Source organism: Rhinoraja longicauda, chromosome 44 (assembly GCF_053455715.1).
Source record: "Rhinoraja longicauda isolate Sanriku21f chromosome 44, sRhiLon1.1, whole genome shotgun sequence".
Taxonomy (NCBI): Eukaryota; Metazoa; Chordata; class Chondrichthyes; order Rajiformes; family Arhynchobatidae; genus Rhinoraja; species Rhinoraja longicauda.
Window position 1 is genome coordinate 770,871 of NC_135996.1, and position 26,413 is coordinate 797,283.

Here is a 26,413-nt window from a genome sequence, read left to right on the forward strand (position 1 = left end):
ATGTTGCAGCTTTATTGGACTTTTTATTTGAAAATTTGCATACAATTCTCGTCACTCCATTACAGGAAGGATATGGAGGCTTTAAAACTGTGCAGATGAGGTGTCCCAGAATGTTGAACGGATCAGGGGATATTAACTATAAGGAGCATTTGGACAGACTTGGATTGTTTTCTCTGGAATGCCAGAGGCTTTGGGGAATCCAAATATAATTATATAAATTTATGAGAGGCAAATACAGGAATGACAGTCAGTACCTTTTTCTCGGGATGGAAAAATCAAATACTAAACAGCATCCGTTTAATGTGCGAGGGGCAAGATTTGAAGGAGATGTGTTGGCCAATTATTTTTATATTGAGGGTGATGAGAGATTGAAATGTACTGCCACGGTTGGTGGTTGAAGCAGATATGATAGAGGCAGTTAAGAGAGAGAAGCATATGAGAAAAGCGTCTCTAGCATGTCTCATCTGCTGACTATTTCTGAAGGATTGGAGGTTATCTGCGACCGATTTTCATGTGTTTTCTTCTCTTACAGCAAAACAGTGAGGGATTTAAAGGAGAAGCTCGATCAGCTTCAGTGTCACTTCACGTGGGGCCCACAGAAGGAGACCATTGACCTGGATGATATGATGTACAGATTACAAGATTCTATAGATCCGAATTTGAAGTATAAGGCCAGGTCCTGCAACCAATTTGCTTTTGTAAACTCCCTGCAGGGCAACTATGAAGAAGCTCTTGAAAATTTAAAGGAAGCTGAAAAGATTCTGAGGGAGAACCACAAAGATGAATTTGAAAGAAGAAGCATCATCACCTATGGAAACTACGCCTTGGTGCATTACCACATGGGACAACTGACCGAGGCCCAGTTCCACCTCGACAAGCTGGAGATGGTCTGTAAACCGCTCACTGATGGCCCTCGCTACACAGCAATGATACCTGAAGTGTATGGGGAGAAGGGATGGTCATTGTTGAGATCGGCAGCTCAATACTATGAGGAGGCTATGGAATGTTTTGAGAAAGCTCTGGAGGAAGATCCCAATAACACGGAATGGATCATGGGCTACGCAACTGCTCTGTATCGTATGGAACAAATTCCTGGAACCCCAGAGAAATGCACAAGGAGTCAGTGCGTGAAGCATTTGAGACGTGCGCTGGAGCTTGATCCAGATGAATCTTTGGCCATGGTGATGTTGGCCCTAAAACTGCAAGAGATCAAGCAAAAGGAGGAAGCAAATGAATTAGTTGAACGAGCCGTACAGAATAGCCCTGATGTTCCAAAAGTGCTTCGCAATGCAGCAAAAGTTTACAGACTAGAACAAGCTGTGGAAAAGGCAATTGAGATGCTGAAAAAAGCATCAGGAATCACTCCACACAGCAGTGTTCTACACGACCAAATAGGTATGTGCTATAGAGTGCAACTGCTTGAACTGTTGAAAAATAGATTGAGCTCTGATCCACAATATCCTGAATTTCAACAGAAAAAGGTTTTGATCGATCATTGCAAGCATCACTTTGGAAAGGCATTTGAACACCGTCCAAGGACAGCTATTAAATCACAACTAGATTATGCGGACATCTGTCTAAGAAATGGAGAGAATTCCAAAGCAGGGGAGGTCTACAGCAAACTGCTGGAGTTAGAGGGTATTCGTCCAGATAATATGCAGAGAATATGTTTTCAGGCTGGCTTATTTCAACTGCAGAAGAGAAGGGCTGATTCAAATGCTGTCAAATTATTCCAGAAAGGACTGAAGATTAAAAATAACGCTAAATTTGGACAAGTGAGCAGACAGGACACTTTGCAGGGATCCACATGACAGCAAGGCACCTGGTGTCAAAGGGTTACTGCATCAGATGGATGGGGACAAGTCTAAAGCTATTGAATACTTTGAAAAGGCCTTGGAATTCGATCCCAGCAATGAAGACTATCTCAGTGCTCTTTGTAAATTACGCCTTTCGTTTGAAGAGCATCATGAACATTAATAGATGCAACAATTTCACCTAAAGCAAGAAACGCATGAGTAGGGTGTTTGTTTCACTAATTATATTCTGTTCTCACCTTCTGCAAATTGGAACTGTACTCATGAATGTGCAATTTTTTAAGATAATCTTGTGTTAATACTATCCAACCTATGTGGGTCCTTCAAGAATAGTGACACTTTTGCTACATAGAGGGGGAGAGAGAGAGAGAGAGAGAGAGAGAGAGAGAGAGAGAGAGAGAGAGAGAGAGAGAGAGAGAGAGAGAGAGAGAGAGAGAGAGAGAGAGAGAGAGAGAGAGAGAGAGAGAGAGAGAGAGAGAGAGAGAGAGAGAGAGAGAGAGAGAGAGAGAGAGAGAGAGAGAGAGAGAGAGAGAGAGAGAGAGAGAGAGAGAGAGAGAGAGAGAGAGAGAGAGAGAGAGAGAGAGAGAGAGAAAAAGAGCATGGCACACAGCACACTGACTAATCCAAAGTGCTTGCTTGTGACACTATAAAACAATGGAGACTTTTACCTCTGTCCAAGGTTCAATGAGCAACATAACACATGTTGTGTTCTGATGTTCAACTTGGACATTGTCACCTTCAAATCATGCAATATTCATATTACATTCATCTTCAGTAACATGACCGTTATCGCTACAATTGAAACTGGGTTGTAACATGCTAACTTAGTGCATGACATAGTTAAATCATGAGATCTAGATAGCGTGAACAGTTACAGAATGAGAAGCCTGTGGAAGCCATTTCAATAGATAGAATTATTAAAAGAGAACTCCGCCACAAAGTTCTTTATCTTGAAGATAGATTTCAAGGCAACACCAAATGTAACATGGTTGTAGTGGTGTATAGGGCTGAGTCTGAATACGGCCCATGGTTAAATATGCTTTAATCAGTACCGAAGATTCAAATGTTCAACAAAAGATTACTTTGTATGTCACTCGATGCCAGTAAACACACTGCAAACTTAAATATTTATAACTGATTCAATCTGTTATTAACTTATCAGGTGCAATTCTGTTCTCTGTTGCCAAAGGACAAATGGCAATCGTAAAACAATAAAATAAGGTCAACAGGGTAACAGGACGTTTGCTTACCTGTAATTGGGTGGAATTGGGCTGCGTTTACTCTGCTGTGTCTTTCAGAGGTGCATGATGTATATTTGTTTGGAAGAAGGAAAAGTCCTGAAGTGCCTTCTGCAATAAACAAACATCAAAGGAAAATTCTGTACATAAGTCGATGAATCTTTGTTCGTTGAGCAATCACATAAATTGCTCCCAGTGATCACTGTATTTGGCGCTCTTAAATAAAGTCGATTGTCTTTCCCGATCTTTGTGTTGTGTTTTAATACAAAAGAAATAGAAAGGGTGGTGTCTGAATGTGCTCTACGCCAGAAATAAAGGAACACACAATCGAAAGAAGTAATGATACCCAATTAGACTCCACCAATGCTATGGCACACCTTGCATATAGATTTGTTCAACTGCATCCAAGAATGGTACTTGATTGTAGCCTGCTACTACTCAAAGATTCCATTCATCAGAAACATGAAAGACCTGAGGGCGTCAACAATATCTACAGCTGTACATGATTCTCACAGTGCTATCCGGCTTCTCTAGGTGTTGAAGAGCTCTGTTCCGCAGGTAGATGATGGCGTCCTCCACCCCGACGCGAGTCTGGTAGGCGAACTGCAGTGGACTACGGGTGCTGTCTGTACGGAGTTTGTATGTTCTCCCTGTGACCTGCGTGTGTTCTCTCTTAGCTCTTCGGTTTCCTCCCACATTCCAAAGACGTACAGGTTTTTAGGTTAATTGGCTTGGTGAATGTAAAATTGTTCCTATAGGGTGTAGAATAGTGTTAACGTGCGGGGTTCGCTGGTCGGCATGGACCCGGTGGGCTGAAGGGCCTGTTTCCGCACTGTATCTCTAAACTAAAGAAGTAAAGCTAGTAACATAAAGCAGATATTTTAAAATCTCAAGTGAAAACTGCAAGCTAATTATCTTGATCAGGAAATGGAAGAAAATCTAAAGGAAAATGAAGACACTAAAGACATAAGAAACTGCAGAAGCTGGTATCAGAAAGAACTCAGTGGGTCATGCAGCATCTGTGGAAGGAATGGTTGGGCTTCGCGTCGGGTCTCTTCAGAATCTTGAAAAGTTCAATTTCTACGTTTCTTTGTTTTAAAAAAAAAATTCTGTGAAGGTGGTTCATAATTAATTGCACTTTTGCAAAAAAAGATCTGGCAGCTAATGCAATGAAAGAATATTTCACTCTGGACCCACTCTATGTGATTTTGATGGCAGTCGTTATTATATTGTGGAAGTATCGTGCAATTTTGTATATTTTCCAAATTAGAGACAAAACCAATTTACAAAAGGGCTGGTGGCATCGGCAAGAATGTTTAAGAGACTGCGTAACCGCACCTCTTAGTTCAAGAACAGGTTCTCCCCATCAGATAGCAGGTTCACGAACCACCCTGCACAACCCCAATCACAATTCTATCTCAGCACCGCATTACTATGATTGTCTGTACTACTGTCGTTACTCTGTGTACTTATTGTTTTTGCATGATCGAGGTCTGGTGTAGGAGAATAATTAGTGATTTATGTTGTGTCGAATTTCTTTGTGAAGTTGTTGAGATTTCACATATGGTACAACAAGTCAAGTCAAGCCAGGTCTACTTTATTTGTCACGTACACATACAAGATGTGCAGTGAAATGAAAGTGGCAATGCCTGCGGATTGTGCTAAAACTACAATAGACAATAGACAATAGGTGCAGGAGTAGGCCATTCAGCCCTTCGAGCCAGCACCGCCATTCAATGCGATCATGGCTGATCACTCTGAATCAGTACCCCGTTCCTGCCTTCTCCCCATATCCCATCACTCCGCTATCCTTAAGAGCTCTATCCAGCTCTCTCTTGAAAGCATCCAACGAACTGGCCTCCACTGCCTTCTGAGGCAGAGAATTCCACACCTTCACCACTCTCTGACTGAAACAGTTCTTCCTCATCTCCGTTCTAAATGGCCTACCCCTTATTCTTAAACTGTGGCCCCTTGTTCTGGACTCCCCCAACATTGGGAACATGTTTCCTGCCTCTAATGTGTCCAATCCCCTAATTATCTTATACGTTTCAATAAGATCCCCCCTCATCCTTCTAAATTCCAGTGTATACAAGCCTAATTGCTCCAGCCTTTCAACATACGACAGTCCCGCCATTCCGGGAATCAACCTAGTGAACCTACGCTGCACGCCCTCAACAGCAAGAATATCCTTCCTCAAATTTGGAGACCAAAACTGCACACAGAACTCCAGGTGCGGTCTCACCAGGGCCCGGTACAACTGTAGAAGGACCTCTTTGCTCCTATGCTCAACTCCTCTTGTTACGAAGGCCAACATTCCATTGGCTTTCTTCACTGCCTGCTGTACCTGCATGCTTCCTTTCAGTGACTGATGCACTAGGACACCCAGATCTCGTTGAACATCCCCTCTTCCTAACTTGACACCATTCAGATAATAATCTGCCTTTCTATTCTTACTTCCAAAGTGAATAACCTCACACTTATCTACATTAAACTGCATCTGCCATGTATCCGCCCACTCACACAACACAGAATAGATTTATTTTTTTAAAGACCCAACACAAAAAATAAATTTATACAGTAAATTAGTCCCTGGTGATGTAAGAGTTAACCGTCCCGATGGGCTGTGGGAAGAAATTCCGTCTCATCCTCACTATTTTCACAGCGTGACAGCGGAGGTGTTTACCTGACCGTAGCAGCTGGAACAGTCCATTGCTGGTGTGGTAGGGGTCCCCCTTAATGTTGTTGGCTCTGGATTTGCACCTCCTGATGTATAGGACCTGCAGGGGGGCGAGTGTAGTTCCCATAGTGCGTTCAGCCGACTCTCCGCAGAGCCTTCCTGTCCTGGGCAGAGCTGTTCCCAAACCAGATTGAGATGTTGCCGGACAAGATGCTACCTACAGCCCCAGGGTAGAAGCACTGAAGGATCCTCAAAGAGACTCTGAATTTCCACAGCTGTCTGAGATGGTAAAGGCGTTGCCTTACTCACCAGTGTGGCAATGTGTGTTGTCCATGTCAGATCCTCTGTGATGTGGACTCCCAGATATTTAAAGCTGCTCACCCTATCCACAGTAGACCCATTTATTTCCAGTGGCGTGCACGTCCTTGGATGTTGAGCCCTTCTAAATTCCACAATCAGCTCCTTAGTTTTTGTGACATACAAGAGGAGGTTGCTGTCCTGACACCCGAGTGCCAGATCAGCCACCTCCTCCTGGTAGGCCTTCTCATCGTTATAGGAGTTCAGGCCCACCACCACAGTGTCATCAGCAAACTTGATGATGGAGTTGGAGCTGAACCTGGCCACACAGTCATGTGTGTATAGGGAGTACAGTAGGGGGCTAAGCACGCAACCCTGGGGGGATCCTGTGTTTAGGGTGAGGGGGTTAGATGTATGTCTTCCCATCTTGACCACTTGGGGCCTGGCGGTGTGAAAGTCCAGGACCCAGGCACACAGGGGAGTGTTAAGCCCCAGTTTCAGCAGCTTCTCAGCAAGTCTGATGGGGCCTATTGTATTGAAAGCTGAACTAAAGTTAATGAACAGCATCCTCACATAGCCCCCCTTCAGGCTGTCAATATGAGAGAGAGCGGTGTGCAGAACCTGGGAGACCGCATCATCCGTGGACCTGTTCAGACGGTATGTGAACTGAAGCGGGTCCATATTGCGAGGGAGGAAGGCACAGATGTGGTTCTTGATTAGCCTCTCGAAGCATTTCAAGACCACCGAGGTGAGGGCCACCGGTCGGTAGTCATTCAAACAAGCTGGAGAGGCAATCTTTGCAACTCATACAATGATGGATCTTTTGAAGCATGCAGGGACCATGGACTTGGCCAAGGAGAGATTGAATATTGTGGTGAGCACTGGAGCAAGCTGAGTGGCATAGGTTTTTGGTACTCGCCCAGATATGCCATCTGGGCCTCCAGCTTTCCTCGTGTTCACACGCATCAGACCCCTCCTCACGTCGTGCTCGGACACCGAGAATGTGTGCACATCCCCAGCGGTGTATCCCCCTCCAGCCTCACTAGCCAGCACGCTGGCAGTGTTGTTTTTAGACGGCAAGCTAGGGGTAATGTTGCCCATCTCAAATAATGCACAGGAGTTCAAGTCATCAGATAACGAGGTGCCGGCACTTCCGGTTGAGGGGGGGCTGCAGCGGGAGTTAGTTATAGTCCGTAGCCCCTGCCAAAGGTGTCTGGTGTCCTGCTGCTCCATCTGCATCTCCATCCTGTCCCTGTACCTGCTTTTTGCGTCCTTCATAACCCTTCGCAGTCGGTACCTTGTAGTCATCCATATTGCCAGATGCCAGGCCAGAGTTGTAAGCAGCGGTGCGAGCATTCAAGGCAACACGAATAAACCTGTCCACCCAGGGTTTTTGATTAGGAAAGATACTAACCCTTACCGTGGGGACGATGTTATCGGCTATTGCAATGAAGTCCGTAACCACTTCCGCAAACTCACTGACGTCTCTGGAACTTGCTTGGAACATATTCCAGTCGACATCGCTCAGTGCATCTTGCAGCATGGTCTCTGAATGGTCAGACCACCGCTTTACTTCCTCGTCGCTGCTGTTTTCTCGTACTATCCGATGTTTATACTCCGGCAGAAGGAAAATGGCAGCGTGGTAAGATTTTCCAAAAGGAGGGAGAGAAACGGCGTTATAGCCTTTCCTGAACTGCGTTTAGCAGTAGTCCGAAGTTCTTTCCTCCCTGGTGACACACGTGATGTTGGCAGAGGTTAGGCATGACCTTTTTGAGATTTACCCTATTGAAATCTCCAGCCACCACCACAGCCGCATCAGGGTCTCGTTTATACAGAGCTTTATTTGTCATTCGGTACCGAGCTACCGAACGAAATTACATAGCAGTCACACAAAAAAAAAGAACACAAGACACATGACCCCAACACAAACGTCCATCACAGTGACCACAGTGGCAACAAAACTTCCGCTCTCTTCCCCACGCCCACGGACAGACAGCTCGTCCCCGACCGACCCACACAGTCCCCGCAAGGGGATGGAAGTCCCCGCGGCCGAGCCGCACCGGGCGCTGAAACGCCCCGTGGCCGAGCCGGGCGATTGAAGGCCCCGCGGCCGTACCGTGCGCTGCTAAGTCCCGTGGCCGGGCCGGGCGATGGAAGGCCCCGCGGCCGTACCGTCCACTGCTAAGTCCCGCGGCCGAGCCGCACCGGGCGACGTTAAGTCCCGCGGCCGAGCCGCACCTGGCGCTGAACAGTCCCGCGGCCCAACCGCACCGGGCAATGGAAGGCCCCGCGGCCGAGCCGCGCCCCGCGCCGTGAGGAAGAGACCTAAAAAGGAAAGGTTTCCCCCACCCCACCCCCCCCCCCCCCCACACATACACAGCCAAAAAACAAAAACAAAAACCATCCCAACACCGACACCGACACACAACAAAAAAAGGGGAAAAAAAGACGAACAGACTGCCAGCGAGCCGCAGCCGTTAAGCGCCGCCACACGTTGGCGACACAACACATTGTGCAGGGCCGACAGTGCCATGTCGGTGTCCGCATGCGGTGGAATATAGACGGAGCTGAACTCCCGGGGAAGGTAAAATGGACGGCATGAGAGAGTCAGATGCTCCAGGTCCGGCGAGCAGGAACGAGAAAGCGTCTTAATATTCCTAGGGTTGCACCAGTTATTGTTGGTCATGAAGCAAACTCCTCCACCTTTGTTTTTCCCGGATTCTTCCGTTCTGTCCGGACGGAAAACAGTGAAGGACTCGGTTGGGCAGATCACCTGATCCGGCACCAGCGGGGTCAGCCATGTCTCGGTCAGACAGAAGATGTTGCAATCTTTTATGTCCCGCTGGAATCCGATCCTCGCCTTGAGGTCATCCAGCTTGTTCTCCAGGGACTGGACGTTCGCCAGTAGGATGCTGGGCAGAGGTGGACGGAAGGCTTGGGCTCTCAGCCTATTCAGAATCCACCCCCCCCCCCCTGCTTTCCTCGATGTATTCTCCGACTGTTTCTCGGAGCCGCGCTCCCATTGTTGTTGCCGCGGCGCGCTCTTTTCATCTCTGTCGGCCACGCTGGATCGGTGAGCACAGTGTCTAATAAGCCTTCGGTTACGCTAAAGTTTAGTTGTACGAGAGTTTTCTGGTCGTACGTTATTAGTGTTAGTGTGTAAGTACTTAAAAATAAATTAAAAATGAACATACAAGTTAAAAAAACGCACAGTCTCCGCGGAGCTACCGCGACGGCGACTGGGCTCGGCCGCGCCATCTTAACGTTTGACAAATAAATACTCCTTAACACTTGAAGATATCTAATTTATGTCAATGACCTCCGACTGAGCGTTTAAAAGACCAGCTTGTCATACAGAACTAAAGAGTCCTGCAGACGTACGGACTTTCTACTGGATTCTGGACGATGACGAGTGTGCTGTGTGCAAAAACATCAGCTGAGAGACTCTGCCTACCCGGTTCATCATCAATAGTCACTGGATTGTACCATAGGTTTCTGAGATTTGTCTCCCTCTGTTTAACATCAAGAAATAATTAAACCTGATAGTTTCAATCTCCGAGAAACGGGGTCGTGAGGCAGCACATGACTACCCCTTGAAATCTCCGGACGTCTCCACCCCGATCAACCCTAAGCTCCGTCAAGCGTTCCGCTCACACGGTCTCAAGCGCTTGGATCGCCACTGGTTCAACATTATTATCAGATTGGTTCTTCTTTTCCCACAGAACAATCTCCTGAGGAGGGGGAAGGGATGAATGAACGATAGATTGAATGGACTGATTGAAAGATACCGCATGGAAACTGGCTCTCGGTCTAATTAGTCCATCGATCAACCGTTCACCAGTTCTACCTTATTCCACTTTCATAATATTCGCTACACTTTGATCGGTATTCATTGATTTTGACAGCACCGAAAGTTACCTAAAATTGCACAGATCTTTGTTGAACATGGTCAGTATTTCACATGTCCCCGGTAAAGCTGGTGAAATGTGGCGACTCTCCGTGGATCTGGTGCAGTGGTCTGCTTCTGTCGATATCCGGAGCGCACGGTTTATCTCGTGAACACAAAGAACGTCAGCCGACGAACCACTAACGTGCAGTGGCCTGACCCTTGGGAGCCGCCACAAGTACATGTGTCCTGGGTTATGTGAAGAAGGCAGGAGAATGGGGTATGGAGAGAGAGATAGATCAGCCATGATTAAATGGCGGGGTAGACTAGATGGGTCGAATGGTCTAATTCCGCTCCTATTACTTATTGCAAATAACTATCCATTTTCACCGGATCAAAATACTGTGATTTCCAAGTTTTGCTTTTAACATTTGAGCTCCGCCCATCATCTAACGAATCTGACTATTGGCCTTAGATGATCCCTCAAATTGCGCCGAGTCACACAATAAATTAGTCCTACAGAACAGGAAAAAAACCCATCGAACTTCATGTCCACTATTCCATCACGTACCTGTCGTCAATAATTCCACCTGATTAGCACGTGATCCACAACCAACTGCGGCTTGGCCATTCAAGCGCTCGGCTGGATGCTTCTCCGACGTTTGGAAATTAACTCTACCGCCACCACATTCTTCGAAAATGCATTTCGCATTGCCACTACTGTCTGGGTGAAAACATTCTTCTCTTGATTCCCTCTAAACCTCTTATTCCTCACATCAAACCTCTGCCCTCCCCCGTACATACCTGAATAAACATTTATTATGTACCCTGTCAACGGTTCTCTCTGATTTACATTCCATTATGACATTTCATCTCATTTCTGATCACTATTGCCCAGTGGAATGAATTCCATGGGCCAATCGTTGCAAATCTAGTTCAAGTTCCGCATTCAACATCGCCCGATTCAAGCTTCTTAGTAGATCTCTCTTGATACTGTTTAACTTTTGAAACATATTTCCCTGACACGACTAACTATAGCAATTGGAATTAACGTGCTGAATTCCAAAGCAGGGGAGGTCTACAGCAAACTGCTGGAGTTGGAGGGTATTCGTCCAGATAATATGCAGAGAATATGTTTTCAGGCTGGCTTATTTCAACTGCAGAAGAGAAGGGCTGATTCAAATGCTGTCAAATTATTCCAGAAAGGACTGAAGATTAAAAATAACGCTAAATTTGGACAAGTGAGCAGACAGGACACTTTGCAGGGATCCACATGACAGCAAGGCACTTGGTGTCAAAGGGTTACTGCATCAAATGGATGGCGACAAGTCTAAAGCTATTGAATACTTTGAAAAGGCCTTGGAATTCGATCCCAGCAATGAAGAATATCTCAGTGCTCTTTGTAAATTACGCCTTTCGTTTGAAGAGCATCATGAACATTAATAGATGCAACAATTTCACCTAAAGCAAGAAACGCATGAGTAGGGTGTTTGTTTCACTAATTATATTCTGTTCTCACCTTCTCCAAATTGGAACTGTACTCATGAATGTGCAATTTTTTAAGATAATCTTGTGTTAATACTATCCAACCTATGTGGGTCTTTCAAGAATAGTGACACTTTTGCTACATAGAGGGGGAGAGAGAGAGAGAGAGAGAGAGAGAGAGAGAGAGAGAGAGAGAGAGAGAGAGAGAGAGAGAGAGAGAGGAGAGAGAGAGAGAGAGAGAGAGAGAGAGAGAGAGAGAGAGAGAGAGAGAGAGAGAGAGAGAGAGAGAGAGAGAGAGAGAGAGAGAGAGAGAGAGAGAGAGAGAGAGAGAGAGAGAAAGAAAGAGCATGGCACACAGCACACTGACTAATCCAAAGTGCTTGCTTGTGACACTATAAAACAATGGAGACTTTTACCTCTGTCCAAGGTTCAATGAGCAACATAACACATGTTGTGTTCTGATGTTCAACTTGGACATTGTCACCTTCAAATCATGCAATATTCATATTACATTCATCTTCAGTAACATGACCGTTATCGCTACAATTGAAACTGGGTTGTAACATGCTAACTTAGTGCATGACATAGTTAAATCATGAGATCTAGATAGCGTGAACAGTTACAGAATGAGAAGCCTGTGGAAGCCATTTCAATAGATAGAATTATTAAAAGAGAACTCCGCCACAAAGTTCTTTATCTTGAAGATAGATTTCAAGGCAACACCAAATGTAACATGGTTGTAGTGGTGTATAGGGCTGAGTCTGAATACGGCCCATGGTTAAATATGCTTTAATCAGTACCGAAGATTCAAATGTTCAACAAAAGATTACTTTGTATGTCACTCGATGCCAGTAAACACACTGCAAACTTAAATATTTATAACTGATTCAATCTGTTATTAACTTATCAGGTGCAATTCTGTTCTCTGTTGCCAAAGGACAAATGGCAATCGTAAAACAATAAAATAAGGTCAACAGGGTAACAGGACGTTTGCTTACCTGTAATTGGGTGGAATTGGGCTGCGTTTACTCTGCTGTGTCTTTCAGAGGTGCATGATGTATATTTGTTTGGAAGAAGGAAAAGTCCTGAAGTGCCTTCTGCAATAAACAAACATCAAAGGAAAATTCTGTACATAAGTCGATGAATCTTTGTTCGTTGAGCAATCACATAAATTGCTCCCAGTGATCACTGTATTTGGCGCTCTTAAATAAAGTCGATTGTCTTTCCCGATCTTTGTGTTGTGTTTTAATACAAAAGAAATAGAAAGGGTGGTGTCTGAATGTGCTCTACGCCAGAAATAAAGGAACACACAATCGAAAGAAGTAATGATACCCAATTAGACTCCACCAATGCTATGGCACACCTTGCATATAGATTTGTTCAACTGCATCCAAGAATGGTACTTGATTGTAGCCTGCTACTACTCAAAGATTCCATTCATCAGAAACATGAAAGACCTGAGGGCGTCAACAATATCTACAGCTGTACATGATTCTCACAGTGCTATCCGGCTTCTCTAGGTGTTGAAGAGCTCTGTTCCGCAGGTAGATGATGGCGTCCTCCACCCCGACGCGAGTCTGGTAGGCGAACTGCAGTGGACTACGGGTGCTGTCTGTACGGAGTTTGTATGTTCTCCCTGTGACCTGCGTGTGTTCTCTCTTAGCTCTTCGGTTTCCTCCCACATTCCAAAGACGTACAGGTTTTTAGGTTAATTGGCTTGGTGAATGTAAAATTGTTCCTATAGGGTGTAGAATAGTGTTAACGTGCGGGGTTCGCTGGTCGGCATGGACCCGGTGGGCTGAAGGGCCTGTTTCCGCACTGTATCTCTAAACTAAAGAAGTAAAGCTAGTAACATAAAGCAGATATTTTAAAATCTCAAGTGAAAACTGCAAGCTAATTATCTTGATCAGGAAATGGAAGAAAATCTAAAGGAAAATGAAGACACTAAAGACATAAGAAACTGCAGAAGCTGGTATCAGAAAGAACTCAGTGGGTCATGCAGCATCTGTGGAAGGAATGGTTGGGCTTCGCGTCGGGTCTCTTCAGAATCTTGAAAAGTTCAATTTCTACGTTTCTTTGTTTTAAAAAAAAATTCTGTGAAGGTGGTTCATAATTAATTGCACTTTTGCAAAAAAAGATCTGGCAGCTAATGCAATGAAAGAATATTTCACTCTGGACCCACTCTATGTGATTTTGATGGCAGTCGTTATTATATTGTGGAAGTATCGTGCAATTTTGTATATTTTCCAAATTAGAGACAAAACCAATTTACAAAAGGGCTGGTGGCATCGGCAAGAATGTTTAAGAGACTGCGTAACCGCACCTCTTAGTTCAAGAACAGGTTCTCCCCATCAGATAGCAGGTTCACGAACCACCCTGCACAACCCCAATCACAATTCTATCTCAGCACCGCATTACTATGATTGTCTGTACTACTGTCGTTACTCTGTGTACTTATTGTTTTTGCATGATCGAGGTCTGGTGTAGGAGAATAATTAGTGATTTATGTTGTGTCGAATTTCTTTGTGAAGTTGTTGAGATTTCACATATGGTACAACAAGTCAAGTCAAGCCAGGTCTACTTTATTTGTCACGTACACATACAAGATGTGCAGTGAAATGAAAGTGGCAATGCCTGCGGATTGTGCTAAAACTACAATAGACAATAGACAATAGGTGCAGCAGTAGGCCATTCAGCCCTTCGAGCCAGCACCGCCATTCAATGCGATCATGGCTGATCACTCTGAATCAGTACCCCGTTCCTGCCTTCTCCCCATACCCCATCACTCCGCTATCCTTAAGAGCTCTATCCAGCTCTCTCTTGAAAGCATCCAACGAACTGGCCTCCACTGCCTTCTGAGGCAGAGAATTCCACACCTTCACCACTCTCTGACTGAAAAAGTTCTTCCTCATCTCCGTTCTAAATGGCCTACCCCTTATTCTTAAACTGTGGCCCCTTGTTCTGGACTCCCCCAACATTGGGAACATGTTTCCTGCCTCTAATGTGTCCAATCCCCTAATTATCTTATACGTTTCAATAAGATCCCCCCTCATCCTTCTAAATTCCAGTGTATACAAGCCTAATTGCTCCAGCCTTTCAACATACGACAGTCCCGCCATTCCGGGAATCAACCTAGTGAACCTACGCTGCACGCCCTCAACAGCAAGAATATCCTTCCTCAAATTTGGAGACCAAAACTGCACACAGAACTCCAGGTGCGGTCTCACCAGGGCCCGGTACAACTGTAGAAGGACCTCTTTGCTCCTATGCTCAACTCCTCTTGTTACGAAGGCCAACATTCCATTGGCTTTCTTCACTGCCTGCTGTACCTGCATGCTTCCTTTCAGTGACTGATGCACTAGGACACCCAGATCTCGTTGAACATCCCCTCTTCCTAACTTGACACCATTCAGATAATAATCTGCCTTTCTATTCTTACTTCCAAAGTGAATAACCTCACACTTATCTACATTAAACTGCATCTGCCATGTATCCGCCCACTCACACAACACAGAATAGATTTATTTTTTTAAAGACCCAACACAAAAAATAAATTTATACAGTAAATTAGTCCCTGGTGATGTAAGAGTTAACCGTCCCGATGGGCTGTGGGAAGAAATTCCGTCTCATCCTCACTATTTTCACAGCGTGACAGCGGAGGTGTTTACCTGACCGTAGCAGCTGGAACAGTCCATTGCTGTTGTGGTAGGGGTCCCCCTTAATGTTGTTGGCTCTGGATTTGCACCTCCTGATGTATAGGACCTGCAGGGGGGCGAGTGTAGTTCCCATAGTGCGTTCAGCCGACTCTCCGCAGAGCCTTCCTGTCCTGGGCAGAGCTGTTCCCAAACCAGATTGAGATGTTGCCGGACAAGATGCTACCTACAGCCCCAGGGTAGAAGCACTGAAGGATCCTCAAAGAGACTCTGAATTTCCACAGCTGTCTGAGATGGTAAAGGCGTTGCCTTACTCACCAGTGTGGCAATGTGTGTTGTCCATGTCAGATCCTCTGTGATGTGGACTCCCAGATATTTAAAGCTGCTCACCCTATCCACAGTAGACCCATTTATTTCCAGTGGCGTGCACGTCCTTGGATGTTGAGCCCTTCTAAATTCCACAATCAGCTCCTTAGTTTTTGTGACATACAAGAGGAGGTTGCTGTCCTGACACCCGAGTGCCAGATCAGCCACCTCCTCCTGGTAGGCCTTCTCATCGTTATAGGAGTTCAGGCCCACCACCACAGTGTCATCAGCAAACTTGATGATGGAGTTGGAGCTGAACCTGGCCACACAGTCATGTGTGTATAGGGAGTACAGTAGGGGGCTAAGCACGCAACCCTGGGGGGATCCTGTGTTTAGGGTGAGGGGGTTAGATGTATGTCTTCCCATCTTGACCACTTGGGGCCTGGCGGTGTGAAAGTCCAGGACCCAGGCACACAGGGGAGTGTTAAGCCCCAGTTTCAGCAGCTTCTCAGCAAGTCTGATGGGGCCTATTGTATTGAAAGCTGAACTAAAGTTAATGAACAGCATCCTCACATAGCCCCCCTTCAGGCTGTCAATATGAGAGAGAGCGGTGTGCAGAACCTGGGAGACCGCATCATCCGTGGACCTGTTCAGACGGTATGTGAACTGAAGCGGGTCCATATTGCGAGGGAGGAAGGCACAGATGTGGTTCTTGATTAGCCTCTCGAAGCATTTCAAGACCACCGAGGTGAGGGCCACCGGTCGGTAGTCATTCAAACAAGCTGGAGAGGCAATCTTTGCAACTCATACAATGATGGATCTTTTGAAGCATGCAGGGACCATGGACTTGGCCAAGGAGAGATTGAATATTGTGGTGAGCACTGGAGCAAGCTGAGTGGCATAAGTTTTTGGTACTCGCCCAGATATGCCATCTGGGCCTCCAGCTTTCCTCGTGTTCACACGCATCAGACCCCTCCTCACGTCGTGCTCGGATACCGAGAATGTGTGCACATCCCCAGCGGTGTATCCCCCTCCAGCCTCACTAGCCAGCACGCTGGCAGTGTTGTTTTTAGACGGCAAGCTAGGGGTAATGTTGCCCATCTCAAATAATGCACAGGAGTTCAAGTCATCAGATAACGAGGTGCCGGCACTTCCGGTTGAGGGGGGGCTGCAGCGGGAGTTAGTTATGGTCCGTAGCCCCTGCCAAAGGTGTCTGGTGTCCTGCTGCTCCATCTGCATCTCCATCCTGTCCCTGTACCTGCTTTTTGCGTCCTTCATAACCCTTCGCAGTCGGTACCTTGTAGTCATCCATATTGCCAGATGCCAGGCCAGAGTTGTAAGCAGCGGTGCGAGCATTCAAGGCAACACGAATAAACCTGTCCACCCAGGGTTTTTGATTAGGAAAGATACTAACCCTTACCGTGGGGACGATGTTATCGGCTATTGCAATGAAGTCCGTAACCACTTCCGCAAACTCACTGACGTCTCTGGAACTTGCTTGGAACATATTCCAGTCGACATCGCTCAGTGCATCTTGCAGCATGGTCTCTGAATGGTCAGACCACCGCTTTACTTCCTCGTCGCTGCTGTTTTCTCGTACTATCCGATGTTTATACTCCGGCAGAAGGAAAATGGCAGCGTGGTAAGATTTTCCAAAAGGAGGGAGAGAAACGGCGTTATAGCCTTTCCTGAACTGCGTTTAGCAGTAGTCCGAAGTTCTTTCCTCCCTGGTGACACACGTGATGTTGGCAGAGGTTAGGCATGACCTTTTTGAGATTTACCCTATTGAAATCTCCAGCCACCACCACAGCCGCATCAGGGTCTCGTTTATACAGAGCTTTATTTGTCATTCGGTACCGAGGTACCGAACGAAATTACATAGCAGTCACACAAAAAAAAGAACACAAGACACATGACCCCAACACAAACGTCCATCACAGTGACCACAGTGGCAACAAAACTTCCGCTCTCTTCCCCACGCCCACGGACAGACAGCTCGTCCCCGACCGACCCACACAGTCCCCGCAAGGGGATGGAAGTCCCCGCGGCCGAGCCGCACCGGGCGCTGAAACGTCCCGTGGCCGAGCCGGGCGATTGAAGGCCCCGCGGCCGTACCGTGCGCTGCTAAGTCCCGTGGCCGGGCCGGGCGATGGAAGGCCCCGCGGCCGTACCGTCCACTGCTAAGTCCCGCGGTCGAGCCGCACCGGGCGACGTTAAGTCCCGCGGCCGAGCGGCACCTGGCGCTGAACAGTCCCGCGGCCCAACCGCACCGGGCAATGGAAGGCCCCGCGGCCGAGCCGCGCCCCGCGCCGTGTGGAAGAGACCTAAAAAGGAAAGGTTTCCCCCACCCCACCCCCCCCCCCCCCACACATACACAGCCAAAAAACAAAAACAAAAACCATCCCAACACCGACACCGACACACAACAAAAAAAGGGGAAAAAAAGACGAACAGACTGCCAGCGAGCCGCAGCCGTTAAGCGCCGCCACACGTTGGCGACACAACACATTGTGCAGGGCCGACAGTGCCATGTCGGTGTCCGCATGCGGTGGAATATAGACGGAGCTGAACTCCCGGGGAAGGTAAAATGGACGGCATGAGAGAGTCAGATGCTCCAGGTCCGGCGAGCAGGAACGAGAAAGCGTCTTAATATTCCTAGGGTTGCACCAGTTATTGTTGGTCATGAAGCAAACTCCTCCACCTTTGTTTTTCCCGGATTCTTCCGTTCTGTCCGGACGGAAAACAGTGAAGGACTCGGTTGGGCAGATCACCTGATCCGGCACCAGCGGGGTCAGCCATGTCTCGGTCAGACAGAAGATGTTGCAATCTTTTATGTCCCGCTGGAATCCGATCCTCGCCTTGAGGTCATCCAGCTTGTTCTCCAGGGACTGGACGTTCGCCAGTAGGATGCTGGGCAGAGGTGGACGGAAGGCTTGGGCTCTCAGCCTATTCAGAATCCACCCCCCCCCCCTGCTTTCCTCGATGTTTTCTCCGACTGTTTCTCGGAGCCGCGCTCCCATTGTTGTTGCCGCGGCGCGCTCTTTTCATCTCTGTCGGCCACGCTGGATCGGTGAGCACAGTGTCTAATAAGCCTTCGGTTACGCTAAAGTTTAGTTGTACGAGAGTTTTCTGGTCGTACGTTATTAGTGTTAGTGTGTAAGTACTTAAAAATAAATTAAAAATGAACATACAAGTTAAAAAAACGCACAGTCTCCGCGGAGCTACCGCGACGGCGACTGGGCTCGGCCGCGCCATCTTAACGTTTGACAAATAAATACTCCTTAACACTTGAAGATATCTAATTTATGTCAATGACCTCCGACTGAGCGTTTAAAAGACCAGCTTGTCATACAGAACTAAAGAGTCCTGCAGACGTACGGACTTACTACTGGATTCTGGACGATGACGAGTGTGCTGTGTGCAAAAACATCAGCTGAGAGACTCTGCCTACCCGGTTCATCATCAATAGTCACTGGATTGTACCATAGGTTTCTGAGATTTGTCTCCCTCTGTTTAACATCAAGAAATAATTAAACCTGATAGTTTCAATCTCCGAGAAACGGGGTCGTGAGGCAGCACATGACTACCCCTTGAAATCTCCGGACGTCTCCACCCCGATCAACCCTAAGCTCCGTCAAGCGTTCCGCTCACACGGTCTCAAGCGCTTGGATCGCCACTGGTTCAACATTATTATCAGATTGGTTCTTCTTTTCCCACAGAACAATCTCCTGAGGAGGGGGAAGGGATGAATGAACGATAGATTGAATGGACTGATTGAAAGATACCGCATGGAAACTGGCTCTCGGTCTAATTAGTCCATCGATCAACCGTTCACCAGTTCTACCTTATTCCACTTTCATAATATTCGCTACACTTTGATCGGTATTCATTGATTTTGACAGCACCGAAAGTTACCTAAAATTGCACAGATCTTTGTTGAACATGGTCAGTATTTCACATGTCCCCGGTAAAGCTGGTGAAATGTGGCGACTCTCCGTGGATCTGGTGCAGTGGTCTGCTTCTGTCGATATCCGGAGCGCACGGTTTATCTCGTGAACACAAAGAGCGTCAGCCGACGAACCACTAACGTGCAGTGGCCTGACCCTTGGGAGCCGCCACAAGTACATGTGTCCTGGGTTATGTGAAGAAGGCGGGAGAATGGGGTATGGAGAGAGAGATAGATCAGCCATGATTAAATGGCGGGGTAGACTAGATGGGTCGAATGGTCTAATTCCGCTCCTATTACTTATTGCAAATAACTATCCATTTTCACCGGATCAAAATACTGTGATTTCCAAGTTTTGCTTTTAACATTTGAGCTCCGCCCATCATCTAACGAATCTGACTATTGGCCTTAGATGATCCCTCAAATTGCGCCGAGTCACACAATAAATTAGTCCTACAGAACAGGAAAAAGCCCATCGAACTTCATGTCCACTATTCCATCACGTACCTGTCGTCAATAATTCCACCTGATTAGCACGTGATCCACAACCAACTGCGGCTTGGCCATTCAAGCGCTCGGCTGGATGCTTCTCCGACGTTTGGAAATTAACTCTACCGCCACCACATTCTTCGAAAATGCATTTCGCATTGCCACTACTGTCTGGGTGAAAACATTCTTCTCTTGATCCCCTCTAAACCTCTTATTCCTCACATCAAACCTCTGCCCTCCCCCGTACATACCTGAATAAACATTTATTATGTACCCTGTCAACGGTTCTCTCTGATTTACATTCCATTATGACATTTCATCTCATTTCTGATCACTATTGCCCAGTGGAATGAATTCCATGGGCCAATCGTTGCAAATCTAGTTCAAGTTCCGCATTCAACATCGCCCGATTCAAGCTTCTTAGTAGATCTCTCTTGATACTGTTTAACTTATGAAACATATTTCCCTGACACGACTAACTATAGCAATTGGAATTAACGTGCTGATGCTAAGGATTAATAATGTGTAAACCAAAGAAAGAAACAAAAACAGCGAAGAAACTTGTTTTATCTTAAAATATTCTCATATTCTTCGATATAGAGGAAAACGGGAAAATATTTCACTCAAGGTCATCAACTAGCATTTTAATAAACCCCAAGCTGCAGTCCGGCACAGACAAGAGTGCTTTTGGTCACGTCATACCACCGAGCACGAAATAAGAATTCACAATCGTACAAAAACCTGATGTCATCGTCCCACATTAAGGTAGAGTCCACGGTAGTGGATCTTTCAGAAAATTGTCGTGCCACTGTCAGAATAAAGACAAGAATAACGCCGGTAAAGTTATTGCAACGAAATAATGGCCATGTATCCTCGACAAATAGTGGATTGTTTTAAGTCCCCTTCTGCATTCTGCATATTCTAGTTTAGTTTAGTTTCGCCGAGTTTAGTTTAGTTTAGCGAGTCCGCGCTGACCCTGCACATTAACACTACCCTACACACACTGGGGACATTCACACGTACACCAAGCCAATTAACCGACAAACCTGTACGTCTTTGGAGTGTGGGAGGAAACTGAAGATCTCGGAGAAAACCTACGCGGTCATGGAGAGAACGTACAAACCCCGTACAGACAGCACTCGTAGAGTCAGTCATAGAGTCATAGAGTCCTACAGCACAGAAAGAGGCCCTTCGGCCCATCGTGTCCGCGCCGCCCGTTACCAAACACAGTCTAATTTTTAATCCCATTTTCCCGCATTTGGACCGTAGTCCTGAATGTTGTAGCATTTCAAGTGCCCATCCAAATGCCTCTTATACGCTGTGAGTTATACCCCAGGCTGTGAGTTCCAGACTCCAACCACCCTCTGGGTGAAAAAGTTCTTTCTCACATCTCCCCCGAAACCTCCCTCCCCTTACCCTGTATCTATGTCCCCTCGTTGTTGAACCTTCCACCAGTGGAAGAAGTTCCCCGCCATCTACCTTATCTATGCCCCTCATGATCTTGTACACCTCGATCACGTCCCCTCTCAGCCTTCTCTGCTCTAGGGAAAACAACCCCAGTCTGCTCAGTCTCTCCTCATAGCCGAGGCCCTTCATCCCTGGCAGCATCCTGGTGAATCTCCTCTGCACCCTCTCCAAAGCTATCACATCCTTTCTATAATGTGGTGACCATAAATGTACACAATACTCCAGCTGCGGCCTCACCAGTGTTCTGTACAATTCCATCATTACCCCCCTACTTTTATATTCGATGCCCCGGCTAATGAAGGCCAGTAACCCATATGCCTTTTTGACCACCCTGTCCACCTGTCCTGCTGCCTTCAAGGACTTATGTACCTGTACTCCAAGGTCCATCTGTAGTCCTGTCTTCCCTAGGGTCCTTCCATTCATGGTGTACTCCCTCTCCAAGTTATTTCTGCCAAAGTGCAGTCGGGATCGAACCCGGGTCTCCGACGCTGCAGGCGCTGTAAGGCAGCAACTGTACCGCTGCGCCTCAATGTCGCCCTTAACTTCACGCTCACTGAGGATCAAAGGTTCTCCACCGGTATCACCCAGTGAGCGGGTGTATCCAATACCTTTGCTTAACTGACCCCGGCAGCTCTTGAAGTCTGTTGGAAAGAACCACCGATGCTGGTTTTAAACGAAGTCTGTCAGGAGAAGCGGAGTGGACAGCGTGTCCAGTGCCAGTTTGCCCCCGCAGAGTTACATGGTGATTTCAATTGTGTCTAATCGCCACCAGCAGCATTCCTTGCTCACCTGTTCCCCGTTTACCTAAAGCATATACAACATATTTCCAAACAATTAGCATCTCCGCACTGACAGTAGCTGAAAGTGAAAGAGCCGTGAGCCCGGGCCACGCTCTCATATCTATGAAGGAGAGGGGAACCCCTCGCCTTCCTCCCGTTGCAATTACACAGGTCGTTGTAGAAATGAATACGTAATCATTTGTTTAGGTAAGTGTGAGTTTACGTAAGTTGTCCATTTATGTGAGCCGGTGGTACATGTTTTCAGAAAGGGCCCTGAGCGCTCAGTGGAGGATAGTTCTGATGCGGAAGGGTAAGCAGAACTTATAGATGAAAAAAGATTGCTTTCAAATGTAGATCGGAGAAATGTACGACCCCATATATGTGAGTGAAAAGGAAATTAAAAGTTTGTCAGGAATTGGGGAGATCTGGGCAGGGGCCGTGGTTTTGAATCAGTTGATATTTATTGAGGTTGAAGGCGAGGGGATAGACTCTAAAATTTGAGGTGATCGAATGAAGTAAGGTGGGAGAGCGTTCGAATGTTATCAGGAACACGAAACGGTGTAGAATGAAAGGTTAAATATCTGCGGTAAAATAGCGTGATGATGATGTTGGTTGGAAGAGAGGAATGTCATTGGCATAGAGAATAATAGTGAGATCCACTGATATCACTCACTGCATCTTCCAGGCAGTAATCCTTGAACAATTATTAATGTTCCTCATGTTCGCCTGTTTGCTGGCTTCCTTCTCAACTACGGAAATGCCATCGTCATTTAGGTCAGATCGGATTGATTACAATCAATTAGATTGAATACAATACATTTTCCAGTCCAGGTACAGCCTCCGAGGCTCTGGCCATCAGGTACGAACTGTTCAAAACTCAGCCTTTGTCTGAAGCAACAAAACAGTCATAATTGAAGGGATATGAGGATACCTATTGCTGTTGGAATTGTCCTGTGTGATTGCACTTTGCAGTTTTACTCTCGAGAGAGGTCTGAGCTTGGATTTTTCCCGCACGTGGAGATGTTTGTGTTAAGTCAAACACATATTTTGCTTCAGAAGCTGACGCGCTGACGTAATTTGTTTTCCCCATCCACTGTAACCAACAGCAATGATTAGGATTATAACCGTTTCTTTGGAGTGTGTCTCCTGTATAAATATGGATGCATGACAACGCATCATCTCAGAGATCCTAACAGAGCCGTGGCGTCCAAATCAGAACCAGTCACTGCTGCTGAGGGAAATGGGGAAACCGGTAATTCTGAGGATCCAAGAGATTTATTATGCTGTTATTGGGGCTATTGGCGTTCCAGGTGAGGCACAATTGCAATAATACCGATCCTTGTGAACCGCGCCTTGGTAGGTTTTATTTTATATTCGCTGTCAGTTTTACCTAACCCGTCGTCCGATCTTAACGGAATGAGCAGAGGCCGGTTCATTGAACATCGCCACATCGTTGCTTGGCGAAACTTTCCGAACGCTGCGTTCGTGGAGGGCTCGGTACCTACAATGAATGTGTTGAAACAACTTACATTTGCATTGAACAGGAATCAGAGAATCGGGTGGTATTAAATACCGTTTATGTTTTAGCAAGTCATTCGACCAGAGAACAAATGCCGACAGCGCAAAAATGTAATATCCCGCAGATTCAGCGAGAAAGATGATTTTGGATTTAATAATCCTTTAGTAACTTCAAAGTAATTGGCGCTTCTCTCTGAAGAGCCGGATGCACACAGTGTTGTTCCGCTAAATGCAGTATTAGTCCAGATTAGGTTGTGGTAAATAGCGAGAAATTAATGTGTATGTATATATATAAAGGTATTTCGACATTATCTGCAATTGCTTTTAACTTGCAGATGTTGTCCATATTGATATTGATATATATATATAATAGCACATATACTTTAAGGTAGATATATATGGTCAATATCGATATCTGCAAATTAAAAAAATGCAGGTAATGTCGAAATTGATAGCCAGATTTATAATATGAAATGAATGACACGTACATGTACTAACAACGTATTGGACAAATGGAAATGTTGACAGTTGAATTCAATTGCACAAATCTGCAAGTTAATCGACCTGGGCCGAAGGAACATGCAGGAACTATCAGAATATGGTAGTGTGCAACAGAGACAAGTTGATATTACGTGTCACCCTATCCCAATGGTAGCAGGGCAATTGGTAAAATAGACAATAGACAATAGACAATAGGTGCAGAAGTAGGCCATTCAGCCCTTCGAGCCAGCACCGCCATTCAATGCGATCATGGCTGATCACTCTCAATCAGTACCCCGTTCCTGCCTTCTCCCCATACCCCCTCACTCCGCTATCCTTAAGAGCTCTATCCAGCTCTCTCTTGAAAGCATCCAACGAACTGGCACCACTGCCTTCTGAGGCAGAGAATTCCACACCTTCACCACTCTCTGACTGAAAAAGTTCTTCCTCATCTCCGTTCTAAATGGCCTACCCCTTATTCTTAAACTGTGGCCCCTTGTTCTGGTTAATGATGCATGAGTTTCGTCAGCCCTAATAGAATACCTTTGATGAAAGCGGTCGAATGGAATGTGTATCATTCTGATCATTGCACTACATGAAGGATGTAGATGGATATTTGAGGGAGGGAGGTCAGGAGAAGTGACCGACTGGCCAGAGTTGTTTGGCTACGAGCTGAAGTGCGGAGGGGGATATATCAGTGAAGTACAACGAATAACGATAGTTTACAGATACAGCGCGGAAACAGGCCCTTTCGGCCGACCGGGTCCGCGCCGACCAGCGATCCCCGCACATTGGTTCTTGGTTCTTGGTTCTTGGTCCTCCAAAATATTCCAAATGCAATTTAACACCATTTTATATCCACTAGGGACATTTTTAACATTTACCAAGCCAATTAACCTGCATACTTGTACGTCTTTAGACGATAGGAACACAGAGAAAAAGAGATAGGTCTGCCTTACGATTATTAAATAGTTAGAGGGTATGCAGTCGAATCAAATAAATAAAAGACAATTGCCAAAAATCGTTTTTACTGGAAATATCCTGCCATGAATTAGATTTGAACAGGTAGTGGAGGGAGTATAATTAGCCTATTTTCAAATATATAAGGGAGGACGTGGTGAGGCGCAATTTGAATGTTTGCCAGTCCACACCGGGAGAGGATTGGTTAAATTAATTCCCGTTGGTCACTAAACATCCAGGGTTAAAGGATTCACACGTTGAATATTAGCCCATTTAATGCACTTTTGAGATGTGTGTTGTGTGATAATTGAAGGTTTTAGGGAAGCAGATGTTCAAAGTGAAAGTGTAATGGCTTCATTCAGCAATGCTTAGGTTTCATTCAGCTATCAATAGGCAGTGAGGTAATTAAGTGATCAGACATTAGTCCGTTGTACATACAATATCCCCTTATGCCGGGTTGAGAATAATGAGTGGATATTCGCATTTCTTCCTCGACACCACTGAGGCTTCATGGTGAAAGGACATATTTGTAACTGACTTGGATTGTTACCTGTTGCAATCCAATGTCATTCTAGTGAAACGGGGTTTAAAAACAACAGCGTGGGAGTGGACAGAACGACGAAATAGAGTGGGAGGCAACGCAGACAAAATTGAAAATTATGCAAATCAAACGATGACGCTTGACGAATACGCCAAATCTGCTGCCAGATTGAGAGCATTCATTGCGCAGGTTTGTTTATCGTTATCCGAACTTTCATCGGCTTCGGTAAAATATATTTTAATTAATTCTCTGCATGAAATACATTGGTAAGATCAATAGAAACGATTGTTGACGATAGAGTGATATCATTCATAGTTCGTCAGCTGAATTTAACGAATAGCGAGAGTGCATTGATAATTTTTCCGATATAATAGTAATCGAACGTATCAATTTCAGTGCAACGAAAACGATTCACCTCTCCCGGTGAATGCCGACCTCTCCTGCACGGCTTTCAAATGACTTTTGATTTTTTTCATGTCTTGGTTCATCCGGGCTCCTTGTTCAGGACTGCCCCAATCCCAAAATTACGGTTCATGCCCGAAACACTCAGTCGGTTCCGATCGGTTGTCCCGGTCTTGAAGCAGTAACTGTTTCCCATTCCACCTATGCACCCAGATCTGAAAGTTCTCATGTTTTATTTGCAGATTTCCAACACTCGCGGTTTTAGTGCATTCTCTCTAGTTTCCTCTTTTTCTCTTTCCCTCTTTTCCCCATAATTCGCTCTGGACATCACATGTTTATTAAAACCAGGCCGAATTTTAGAGAAGCCCTTTCATGCTTGTTTTGACTTAAGGGAGGAATGAGTCTTCTGCAGCCCGTTTTCTGAACGTTCAGGATCTGAATAGAGATTCCGATTTGAAGCAGCGTGTTCCCACTC

At 46.0% G+C, this 26,413-nt stretch overlaps 2 pseudogenes; one reads left to right on the forward strand and one right to left on the reverse strand.

The window, feature by feature from the left end:
* Positions 1–26,413, reverse strand: part of LOC144612316 (tumor protein p63-regulated gene 1-like protein) — a 316,908-nt pseudogene that overhangs the window by 21,333 nt on the left and 269,162 nt on the right.
* On the forward strand, positions 456–11,355 carry LOC144612426 (interferon-induced protein with tetratricopeptide repeats 5 pseudogene; annotated as a pseudogene).